Below are 12361 nucleotides of genomic sequence, written 5' to 3' on the forward strand. Positions count from 1 at the left end.
CCCCTCTTGTTGCTATGCATATCCTAGATAGATCTTGCGTGAGCGTAGGAAATTTTTGAAATTGCATGCTACGTTCCCCAACAAGTTTAACGGGAATGGAAGACAACATCTAGGGGCAACACAAACTTGGAGTGGCACCACTCCACATGGAACTGGCTGGGAAACTCTCCTAGCAAACGAACACTCCGAGGTTGATGTCTACTATGCAACCTTCTTCTTGTAGACGTTGTTGGGCCTCCAAGTGCAGAGGTTTGTAGGACAGTAGCAAATTTCCCTCAAGTGGATGACCTAAGGTTTATCAATCCGTGGGAGGCGTAGGATGAAGATGGTCTCTCTCAAGCAACCCTGCAACCAAATAACAAAGAGTCTCTTGTGTCCCCAACACACCCAATACAATGGTAAATTGTATAGGTGCACTAGTTCGGCGAAGAGATGGTGATACAAGTGCAATATGGATGGTAGATAAAGGTTTTTGTAATCTGAAATTATAAAAACAACAAGGTAACTAATGATAAAAGTGAGCATAAACGGTATTGCAATGCTAGGAAACAAGGCCTAGGGTTCATACTTTCACTAGTGCAAGTTCTCTCAACAATAATAACATAATTGGATCATATAACTACCCCTCAACATGCAACAAAGAGTCACTCCAAAGTCACTAATAGCGGAGAACAAACGAAGATATTATGGTAGGGTACGAAACCACCTCAAAGTTATTCTTTCCGATCAATCCATTGGGCTATTCCTATAAGTGTCACAAACAGCCCTAGAGTTCATAGTAAAATAACACCTTAAGACACACATCAACCAAACCCTAATGTCACCTAGATAATCCAATGTCACCTCAAGTATCCGTGGGTATGATTATACGATATGCATCACACAATCTCAGATTCATCTATTCAACCAACACATAGAACCTCAAAGAGTGCCCCAAAGTTTCTACCAGAGAGTCAAGACGAAAACGTGTGCCAACCCATATGCATAGGTTCATGGGCGGAACCCGCAAGTTGATCACCAAAACATACATCGAGTGAATCAATAGAATAACCCATTGTCACCATGGTTATCCCACGCAAGACATACGTCAAGTGTTCTCAAATCATTAAAGACTCAATCCGACAAGATAACTTCAAAGGGAAAACTCAATCCATTACAAGAGAGTAGAGGGGGAGAAACATCATAAGATCCAACTATAATAGCAAAGCTCGTGATACATCAAGATCGTGCCAAATCAAGAACACGAGAGAGAGATCAAACACATAGCTACTGGTACATACCCTCAGCCCCGAGGGTGAACTACTCCCTCCTCATCATGGAGAGCGTCGGGATGATGAAGATGGCCACCGGTGAGGGATTCCCCCTCCGGCAGGGTGCCAGAACAGGGTCCCGATTGGTTTTTGGTGGCTACAGAGGCTTGCGGCGGCGGAACTCCCGATCTATTCTGTTCCCCGAAGGTTTTAGGGTATATGGAGATATATAGGCGAAAGAAGTCGGTAAGGGGAGCCACGAGGGGCCCACGAGGGTGGAGGGCGCGCCCAGGGGGGTGGGCGCGCCCAGGGGGTGGCGCCCCCCTGCCTCGTGCTCTCCTCGTTGATCCCCTGACGTGCACTCCAAGTCTCCCGTATTGCTTTCTTTCCAAAAATAACTTTTCCGAAGGTTTCATTCCGTTTGGACTCCGTTTGATATTCCTTTTCTGCGAAACACTGAAATAAGGGGAAAAATAGAAACTGGCACTGGGCTCTGGGTCAATAGGTTAGTCCCAAAAGTAATATAAAAGTGCATAGTAAAGCCCTTAAAACATCCAAGATGGATAATATAATAGCATGAATACTTCATAAATTATAGATACGTTGGATGCGTATCAGCATCCCCAAGCTTAATTCCTGCTCGTCCTCGAGTAGGTAAATGATAAAAGAAAGAATTTATGAAGTGTGAATGCTAGCAGGTGCATAAGTTTGATCAATGATAATTTCAATCACCTTTTCTAGCATCATTATATATCATAACAGTAGCCCATCTCATAAAACTTCTCATGATCAAGTAACAAGCTATTCACATGTTAAAGTATAGATCATAAACTTTCTTGAAAACTAACAAACCATGTTATTAGTCATCAAACAATTACAATTCATCTTATTTTCAGGAAGAGTCTATGTCAGAGCTTTGATTTAGCAAACTCCACATACTCAACTATCATTTAGTCTTTCACAATTGCTAACACTCACGCGATATTTATGGGTTCAAAGTTTTAATCAGACACAGAGAAAGATAGGGGCTTATAGATTCGCCTCCCAACCTTTTACCTCAAGGGTAATGTCAACAATAATAGTTCATGATGCCTTACATCCAATTGGATATATATCAGAATCTTTCCAACACGAGGTGCTTGCCAAAGGATAAAATGAAAAAAGGGAAGGTGAAGATCACCATGACTCTTGCATAAAAGTAAAAGATAGGCCCTTCGCAGAGGGAAGCAGAGGTTGCCATGCGCTTTTATAGTTGGATGCACAAAATCTTAATGCGAGGGAACGTCACTTTATATTGCCACTTGTGATAGGGACCTTTATTATGCAGTCCGTCGCTTTTATTTCTTCCATATCACAATGATCGTATAAAGCTTATTTTCTCCACACTAAAAGATCATACATATTTAGAGAGCAATTTTTATTGCATGCACCAATGACAACTTACTTGAAGGATCTTACTCAATCCATAGGTAGGTATGGTGGACTCTCATGGCAATACTGGTTTAAGAGATGTTTGGAAGCACAAGTAGTATCTCTACTTGGTGCAAGGAATTTGACTAGCATGAGGGGGAAAGGCAAGCTCAACATGTTAGGCGATCCATGACAATATACTTTATTTCAGATATAAGAAAACATAACCCATTACGTTGTCTTCCTTGTCCAACGTCAACCTTTTATCATGTCATATTTTAATGAGTGCTCACAATTACAAAAGATGTCCAAGATAGTATATTTATATGTGAAATCTCTTTTCCTTCAATATTCTTTCATGAATTGTTCAAGTGACTAATACAATGTTTGCTAACCTTCAATAAATTTACCACCTCTACTTCTTATATGTAAAGTCATTAATCCCCAAGGGATAAGCATATGAAACATATATAATTTCAGATTTATGATATTCAAACCATTCAACCATTTACTCATAGGATATAAGTGAAGCACACGAGTAAATGACAAACTACTCCAAAAAGATATAAGTGAAGATCAATGAGTAGTTAAATAATTATGTAGCTATGCGAGGACTCTCTCTCATTTAAGAATTTCAGATCTTGGTATTTTATTCAAACAGCAAGCAAAAAAAAATAAAATAAAATGACGCTCCAAGCAAAACACGTATCATGTGGTGAATAAAAATATAGCTCCAAGTAAAGTTACCGATGAACGAAGACGAAAGAGGGGATGCCTTCCGGGGCATCCCCAAGCTTAGGCTCTTGGTTATCCTTGAATATTACCTTGGGGTGCCTTGGGCATCCCCAAGCTTAGGCTCTTGCCACTCCTTATTCCATAGTCCATCGAATCTTTACCCAAAACTTGAAAACTTCACAACACAAAACTTAACAGAAAATCTCGTGAGCTCCGTTAGTATAAGAAAATAAATCGCCACTTAAGTGTTGGGAATCGTAGCATAATTTTAAAATTTTCCTACGCTCACCAAGATGCATCTATGGAGTATACCAGCAACGAGGGGAAAGGAGTGCATCTACATACCCTTGTAGATCGCGAGCGGAAGCGTTCCAATGAACGTGGATGACAGAGTCCTACTCGCCGTGATTCAAATCACCGATGACCGAGTGCCGAACGGACGGCACCTCCGCGTTCAACACACGTACGGTGCAGCGACGTCTCCTCCTTCTTGATCTAGCAAGGGGGAAGGAGAGGTTGATGGAGATCCAGCAGCACGATGGCGTGGTGGTGGATGTAGCGGGATGCCGGCAGGGCTTCGCCGAGCTTCTACGAGAGAGAGAGAGAGGTGCAGCAGGGGAGGAGGGAGGCGCCCAAGGCTGAGATATGCTGACCTCCCTCCCCCCTTTATATAGGCCCCCTGGGAGGGGGGGCGCCGGCCAAACCCATCTAGGGTGGGGGGCGGCGGCCAAGGGGGGTGCCTTGCCCCCCAAGGCAAGTGGGGCGCCCCCTTGCCCTAGGGTTTCCAACCCTAGGCGCAGGGGAAGGCCCATGGGGGGCGCCCAGCCCACTAGGGGCTGGTTCCCTTCCCACTTCAGCCCACGGGGCCCTCCGGGATAGGTGGCCCCACCCGGTGGACCCCCGGGACCCTTCCGATGGTCCCGGTACAATACCGGTAACCCCCGAAACTTTCCCGGTGGCCGAAACTTGACTTCCTATATATAATTCTTCAGCTCCGGACCATTTCGGAACTCCTCGTGACGTCCAGGATCTCATCCGGGACTCCGAACAACTTTCGGGTTTCCGCATACACATATCTCTAATACCCTAGCGTCACCGAACCTTAAGTGTGTAGACCCTACGGGTTTGGGAGACATGCAGACATGACCGAGACGCCTCTCCGGTCAATAACCAACAGCGGGATCTGGATACCCATGTTGGCTCCCACATGTTCCACGATGATCTCATCAGATGAACCACGATGTTGAGGATTCAATCAATCCCATATACAATTCCCTTTGTCCATCGGTATGTTACTTTCCCGAGATTCGATCGTCGGTATCCCAATACCTTGTTCAATCTCGTTACCGGCAAGTCTCTTTACTCGTACCGCAATGCATGATCCCGTGACTAACGCCTTAGTCACATAGAGCTCATTATGATGATGCATTACCGAGTGGGCCCAGAGATACCTCTCCGTCACACGGAGTGACAAATCCCAGTCTCGATCCGTGCCAACCCAACAGACACTTTCGGAGATACCCGTAGTGCACCTTTATAGTCCCCCAATTACGTTGTGACGTTTGGCACACCCAAAGCACTCCTACGGTATCCGGGAGTTGCACGATCTCATGGTCTAAGGAAAAGATGCTTGACATTGGAAAAGCTCTAGCAAACGAAACTACACGATCTTTTATGCTATGCTTAGGATTGGGTCTTGTCCATCACATCATTCTCCTAATGATGTGATCCCGTTATCAACGACATCCAATGTCCATAGTCAGGAAACCATGACTATCTGTTGATCAACGAGCTAGTCAACTAGAGGCTTACTAGGGACACGTTGTGGTCTATGTATTCACACATGTATTACGATTTCCGGACAATACAATTATAGCATGAACAATAGACAATTACCATGAACAAAGAAATATAATAATAACCATTTATTATTGCCTCTAGGGCATATTTCCAACATTAAGTACTGTTGTGAACTCATTCTAAATTCATATTGGTATAATATCTACTGTATTCCAACTTCCCTATGGTTCATACCCTCCGATACTACTCATAGATTCATCAAAATAAGCAAACATCACATAGAGAACAGAATCTGTCAAAAACAGAACAGTCTGTAGTAATCTGTATCAAACGTATACTTCTGGAACTCCAAAAATTCTAAAATAAATTTGTGGACCTGAGGAATTTGTCTAGTAATGATATTCAAAAAGAATCAACTAAATATCACTCTCCAGTAAAAAGTTTTAGCTAATCTCGTGAGCGCTAAAGTTTCTGTTTTTTACAGCAAGATCATAAAGACTTCACCCAAGTCTTCCCAAAGGTTCTACTTGGCACAAACACTAATTAAAACATAAAACTACATCTAACCAGAGGCTAGATAGATTATTTATTCCTAAACAGAACCAAAAATCAAGAAACTAAAATAAAATTGGGTTGCCTCCCAACAAGCGCTAACGTTTAACGCCCCTAGCTAGGCATGATGATTTCAATGATGCTCGCATAAAAGATAAGAATTGAAACATAAAGAGAGCATCATGAAGAATATGACTAGAACATTTAAGTCTAACCCACTCCCTATGCATAGGGATTTTGTTTGAAAACAACTTATGGGAACAATAATCAACTAGCATAGGAAGGCAAAACAAGCATAACTTTAAAACTTTAAGCACATAGAGAGGAAACTTGAAATTATTGCAATTCCTACAAGCATATATTCCTTCCTCATAATAATTTTCAGTAGCATCATGAATGAATTCAACAATATAACCAGCACCTAAAGCATTCTTTTCATGATCTACTTGCATAGAAATTTTACTACTCTCCACATAAGCAAAATTCTTCTCTTTCGGAATAGTTGGAGTATCATAAGAGACTCGAATACTATAAATTGTTTTCACATTAAAAGAGTAATATTCAGAAAAAGGGTAATCATAATCACGACAAGTTTCATAAATATAATCATCAGTACTTTTTATAGCATAAGTTTCATCACAATAATCATCATAAGTAGCAACTTTGTTCTCATCATAATCAGTTGAAACCTCTTCCGAAATAGTGGATACATCACTAAATAAAGTCATGACCTCTCCAAATCCAATTTCATAAATATTATAAGATTCAACATCCTCCAAAATAGTGGGATCATTACTTCCTAAAGTTGACACTCTTCCAAACCCACTTTTATCAATATAATCATCATAAGTGAGAGGCATGCTATCATCATTATAAATTTGCATATCAAAACTTGGGAGACTAAAAATATCATCTTCATTAAACGTAGCATCCCCAAGCTTGGGACAAACATTAATTGCAGCAAATATATTCTCAAAAACATCATCTTCATCAAACATAGCATCCCCAAGCTTGGGCCTTTTTATATCATAAGCATAATCACTCTCATCATTAATATTATGGATAACACCAATAGTATAGCAATTATCATATTCTTCCAAGCAAGTGCCAAAAAGATTTTCAAGATCATAAGAAGTATCATTATCTTCCCAATCATAATCATCACAACAAGCAATAGGCATAACGAGATCATCATCAAGTGCATCATATTCCACAATTATTTTTGATTCATTTTCATGAGGCACAACAATAATAGGAGCAACATTATTTGGGAGAGATATCTTTTTACCTCTCTTCCTTTTTCTTTTCTTCTTCTTCACCACATCATGTGTGGGTTCAATCCTCTTTTTGGAGCTCCTTATTAATGAGATTGGTTGAATAGAAAGCTCCTCCTCGTTACCTGATTCATCATAAGAAATAATAGGAGGATATTGGGAAGTCTCTTCCCTTTCGTTAGTGTTCTCTTCATCTTCTATTTGATTTCTTTTCTTTATGTAATTGGCAATATAAGGATTTTCAATCCAATTCACTGCACAATACATATAAATTTCCTCTAGATCAAAATCAAGAAGTTTATAACGGGCAAATTCTGGAAGATGCTTAGTTATATGTTTCATTTCTTCGTAACCCATAAGCAAACTAAGTTCATTATAATGTGCAAGGGAAATCAAGTCATCACAATTTTTGGTAATGATTAGATCATGAAACAATTTGCATCGGATAGTTAAATGACCACTTTCATTGCAAAGTTCACAAGTACGGCCAAGAAAATTTAAATTTTCAGCACAAACATCTAGCCTTTCTTGCAACAATTTAGTTTCTAAATGCGTATGCCTCTTGCAATATCTATCTTCCCTATTTGGTGTGTACTTGCAAACCCAATGCAGTCCACAAAAATTGACATGTTTATAGGAGACATTTTCATCATAACTAGTGCAATCATCATTAGTACTATGGATATTCAAAGAGTTCATACTAACAACATTGCAATCATGCTCATCATCCAAAGATTTAGTGCTAAACATTTTAATACATTCTTCTTCTAACACTTTGGCACAATTTTCCTTCCCATCATACTCACGAAAGACATTAAAAGGATGAAGCGTATGAGGTAGACTCAATTCCTTTTTTTTGTAGTTTTCTTTTATAAACTAAACTAGTGCTAAAACAAGAAACAAAAAGATCCGATTGCAAGATCTAAAGATATACCTTCAAGCACTCACCTCCCCGGCAACGGCGCCAGAAAAGAGCTTGATGTCTACTACGCAACCTTCTTCTTGTAGACGTTGTTGGGCCTCCAAGTGCAGAGGTTTGTAGGACAGTGGCAAATTTCCCTCAAGTGGATGACCTAAGGTTTATCAATCCGTGGGAGGCGTAGGATGAAGATGGCCTCTCTCAAGCAACCCTGCAACCAAATAACAAAGAGTCTCTTGTGTCCCCAACACACCCAATACAATGGTATTGTATAGGTGCACTAGTTCGGCGAAGAGATGGTGATACAAGTGCAATATGGATGGTAGATAAAGGTTTTTGTAATCTGAAATTATAAAAACAACAAGGTAACTAATGATAAAAGTGAGCATAAACGGTATTGCAATGCTAGGAAACAAGGCCTAGGGTTCATACTTTCACTAGTGCAAGTTCTCTCAACAATAATAACATAATTGGATCATATAACTATCCCTCAACATGCAACAAAGAGTCACTCCAAAGTCACTAATAGCGGAGATCACACGAAGAGATTATGGTAGGGTACGAAACCACCTCAAAGTTATTCTTTCCGATCAATCCATTGGGTTATTCCTATAAGTGTCACAAACAGCCCTAGAGTTCGTAGTAAAATAACACCTTAAGACACACATCAACCAAACCCTAATGTCACCTAGATACTCCAATGTCACCTCAAGTATCCGTGGGTATGATTATACGATATGCATCACACAATCTCAGATTCATCTATTCAACCAACACATAGAACCTCAAAGAGTGCCCCAAAGTTTCTACCGGAGAGTCAAGACGAAAACGTGTGCCAACCCCTATGCATAGGTTCATGGGCGGAGCCCGCAAGTTGATCACCAAAACATACATCGAGTGAATCAATAGAATAACCCATTGTCACCACGGTTATCCCACGCAAGACATACATCAAGTGTTCTCAAATCATTAAAGACTCAATCCGACAAGATAACTTCAAAGGGAAAACTCAATCCATTACAAGAGAGTAGAGGGGGAGAAACATCATAAGATCCAACTATAATAGCAAAGCTCGCGATACATCAAGATCGTGCCAAATCAAGAACACGAGAGAGAGAGATCAAACACATAGCTACTGGTACATACCCTCAGCCCCGAGGGTGAACTACTCCCTCCTCGTCATGGAGAGCGCCGGGATGATGAAGATGGCCACCGGTGAGGGATTCCCCCTCCGGCAGGGTGCCGGAACAAGGTCCCGATTGGTTTTTAGTGGCTACAGAGGCTTGCGGCGGCGGAACTCCCGATCTATTCTGTTCCCCAAAGGTTTTAGGGTATATGGAGATATATAGGCGAAAGAAGTCGGTAAGGGGAGCCACGAGGGGCCCACGAGGGTGGAGGGCACGCTCATGGGGGGGGGGGTGCGCCCCTTGCCTCGTGCTCTCCTCGTTGATCCCCTGACGTGCACTCCAAGTCTCCCGTATTGCTTTCTTTCCAAAAATAACTTTTCCGAAGGTTTCATTCCGTTTGTACTCCGTTTGATATTCCTTTTCTGCGAAACACTGAAACAAGGGAAAAAGCAGAAACTGGCACTGGGCTCTGGGTCAATAGGTTAGTCCCAAAAGTAATATAAAAGTGCATAGTAAAGCCCATAAAACATCCAAGATGGATAATATAATAGCATGAATACTTCATAAATTATAGATACGTTGGAGACGTATCAAGCGTCATGCTAGTGGAAGACGGCTCCTCAACTGGATATGGACGAAACAACGAGTCAAGTGAGTACTTAAAAAGTACTCACAACAAATAACATATAACTCAAGCAAAGTGATACATGGCATAAACATCACATAATCAAAGCAGTTCTAGCTATCATGACATAGCAGACTTTATCTAGCAGATATGACAAAGATAAAGCATACAGATAAGTGTATAATATTCAAGTCATTCTCGTGATCATTCCAATATCATAACCAATCTCTCATGGTCACTAAGACCAACGGTTCCATAGCCATTTCATGGATAAGCCCTAAATTTCTTAAAAACACAGATCATCTATGCTGCACCTGCTCAATAATTTCTTTCCAAGGTTTGTTGATTGCCCTTTTATTTAATATTAAACCTCCAAGTTTAACAAGGATAGAATAATGTGACTTATCCCGACTCGTCCATGATCGTGGACACTTCTAAACAAATAGTTTTGAACTCCGCAGAGGTTGTATACTTTAGCCATATGACAAAGCATCCTTTGCAGGGATACCTCATCAAGATCATCACTATGACATACACTTCTACCATGTTACTAGCATGGATGACTTTCATTTGAGAGAGAGAGGGGTTGGGCCTCATCACCTTTTCTCGTGATGTAAAATATCTCGCTTCGACACTCTGTTGAGCATTCAACTCATAGTATATTGTAGATTGATAAGTACGTCTAGAGGGGGTGAATAGACTACTAAGCACAACAATGCACTATTTTCCAAGTTCCAATTTCTTGATGGACTTTAGGATTTTTTAGCAACCTATAGAGCATCCTACATATGCAAGTCTAGAGTAATAGGCAGCGGAAAGTGGAGACAAGCAAGTGTGAAGTAAATAATGGAGTTTAGAGAATCGCAAACACAATTGGCTTGGTGAAGATTTCTTCAATGGTTTGGATAGTTGGCAATACCTTACATCCACGTTGATGGAGGCTTCGATCCACGAAGGATCAAGATCACAAGGATCCCAATTGCAAGATTCCACGAAGAAACCATCAATGAAGGACACTCACCCACAAAGGGTCCACGAAGGAGCAACCATACCTCTTCCACCATGGCTTACACCCATGAAGGATTAGCCTCGGTAAGGTAGATATTCACGATCTTCGAGCTTGTACAATGCTTCTTCACAAGCCTTCCTAGCACACCTAGCCGATTTAGGAGGCACACACACTCCAAAAGAAATAAGATAGGGATTGCGTGATAATGAATCTCTTGCTCTTGTGCTTCAAAAGATAAGCTTTTCAATACTCAAACTATCTCAAGACTTAGCTATGGGTTTGGAGAAGGTAGGAGTGGAAAGCAAAGGGGTTGATTGGATGGTTGGAGTGAATTGCCCTATGAAATCGGCACAAGGAGGTGGAGCTCTTTCTCAGAATAAATGATGGGAGTGGAATTTGCTTCGAGTTGAACCAGTGGGATAGGTGGGTGGTATGTAACACCCGGATACTTAAGCTACAGTAACTCTCTACTAATGGTGCCATGTCATCACATTACTGTTGCTAAGCCTCATTCGATCCAAATCACTATTCAAATTCAAATTTGTCAAACATCAAAGCTAAAATGTTCACAATATTCTATAAATTCACTTGATCATTTTCATGTTGAAACCAGCCTCATTTGAATTCCCAAAATGCCCCTGAAATTTAATCTAGTGGTCCAGCAACAATTAAATTGGCCTTTTCAATTTCGAAAAATGGTTAGACAACTCCTTTTGCCCCAAACTTTTTATTCCATCTCAAGGTATTGTGTTAGATTTATGTGCCAAGTTTTGTTCAAAACAAAACTCTTTTGGTACTAAAAGAAAATTCAAACCTGGAACCAAAATAGAAAAGGAGAAAAGCCTCCCCCCATCTTTTCCCTATGGACCTAAACCTATAGCCAACCCCCTGTCCCACTGGGCCTTGGCCCAACTAGTGACAAAAACAAGCCCAGCCCACACCCCAGTCCTCTCCCTCCTCACGCTACAGAAGCAGGGGGCATCGTGGCAGCCATCCCATGGCGCCCCTGGTCCCGTGGCGGCCATCCCGCGCCTCTTAGCCGTTCCCCTGCGCGTATAAGACCGCCCAGGCCTCGTCGACGAACCCTAGTTCCCCAGTTCCCCATCTCCCCTCCTCTCGCTCCCATTCTCGATCTGGACCGGTGCCCGAGCGCTGCCATGGCTGCGCCGTCGTCATTCGCGTAGCCTCTGGCCTCCTCTCGCCTCTCCGTCGAGTCCACAGACCCCGTCGGCCTCCGCCCCGTCGAATGGTGCCCCGTTGACTCGTGCCCTCCGCTGGAGCCCGGGAGCACCGCTACGACCACAACGACTCCGTCTTCCTCCTCCGACCGCCGTTGTTCTCCTCCGACGTCGGCGCCCACTGCAGCTCCTAAACCCACCGTCGGGCCCTCGTGCGCCCTCCCGGTGAGCACCACGTGTTCCCCCTCTTCTTGCCCCTCTGATTCCGATGCCGTAGTACTAGCTCGCGTCCGCCCATAACCACCGCGCTGGAGCTCCCCGTGAGCTCGCGCTCACCGCAGCCAGCCCGTGCCCGAGGATCCCCTGCCCGCGCCCCTTTGGCCGCACCCCGCGCTTACGCCGCCGCCCCGCGCGCGTCCAGCTGATTGCTTGCTGCCCCGCTGCGCGTGTTGCTGCTACTCCAACCGCCGCAGCACGCTCGC

This window comes from Triticum aestivum, chromosome 3D (assembly GCF_018294505.1).
Source record: "Triticum aestivum cultivar Chinese Spring chromosome 3D, IWGSC CS RefSeq v2.1, whole genome shotgun sequence".
NCBI lineage: Eukaryota > Viridiplantae > Streptophyta > Magnoliopsida > Poales > Poaceae > Triticum > Triticum aestivum.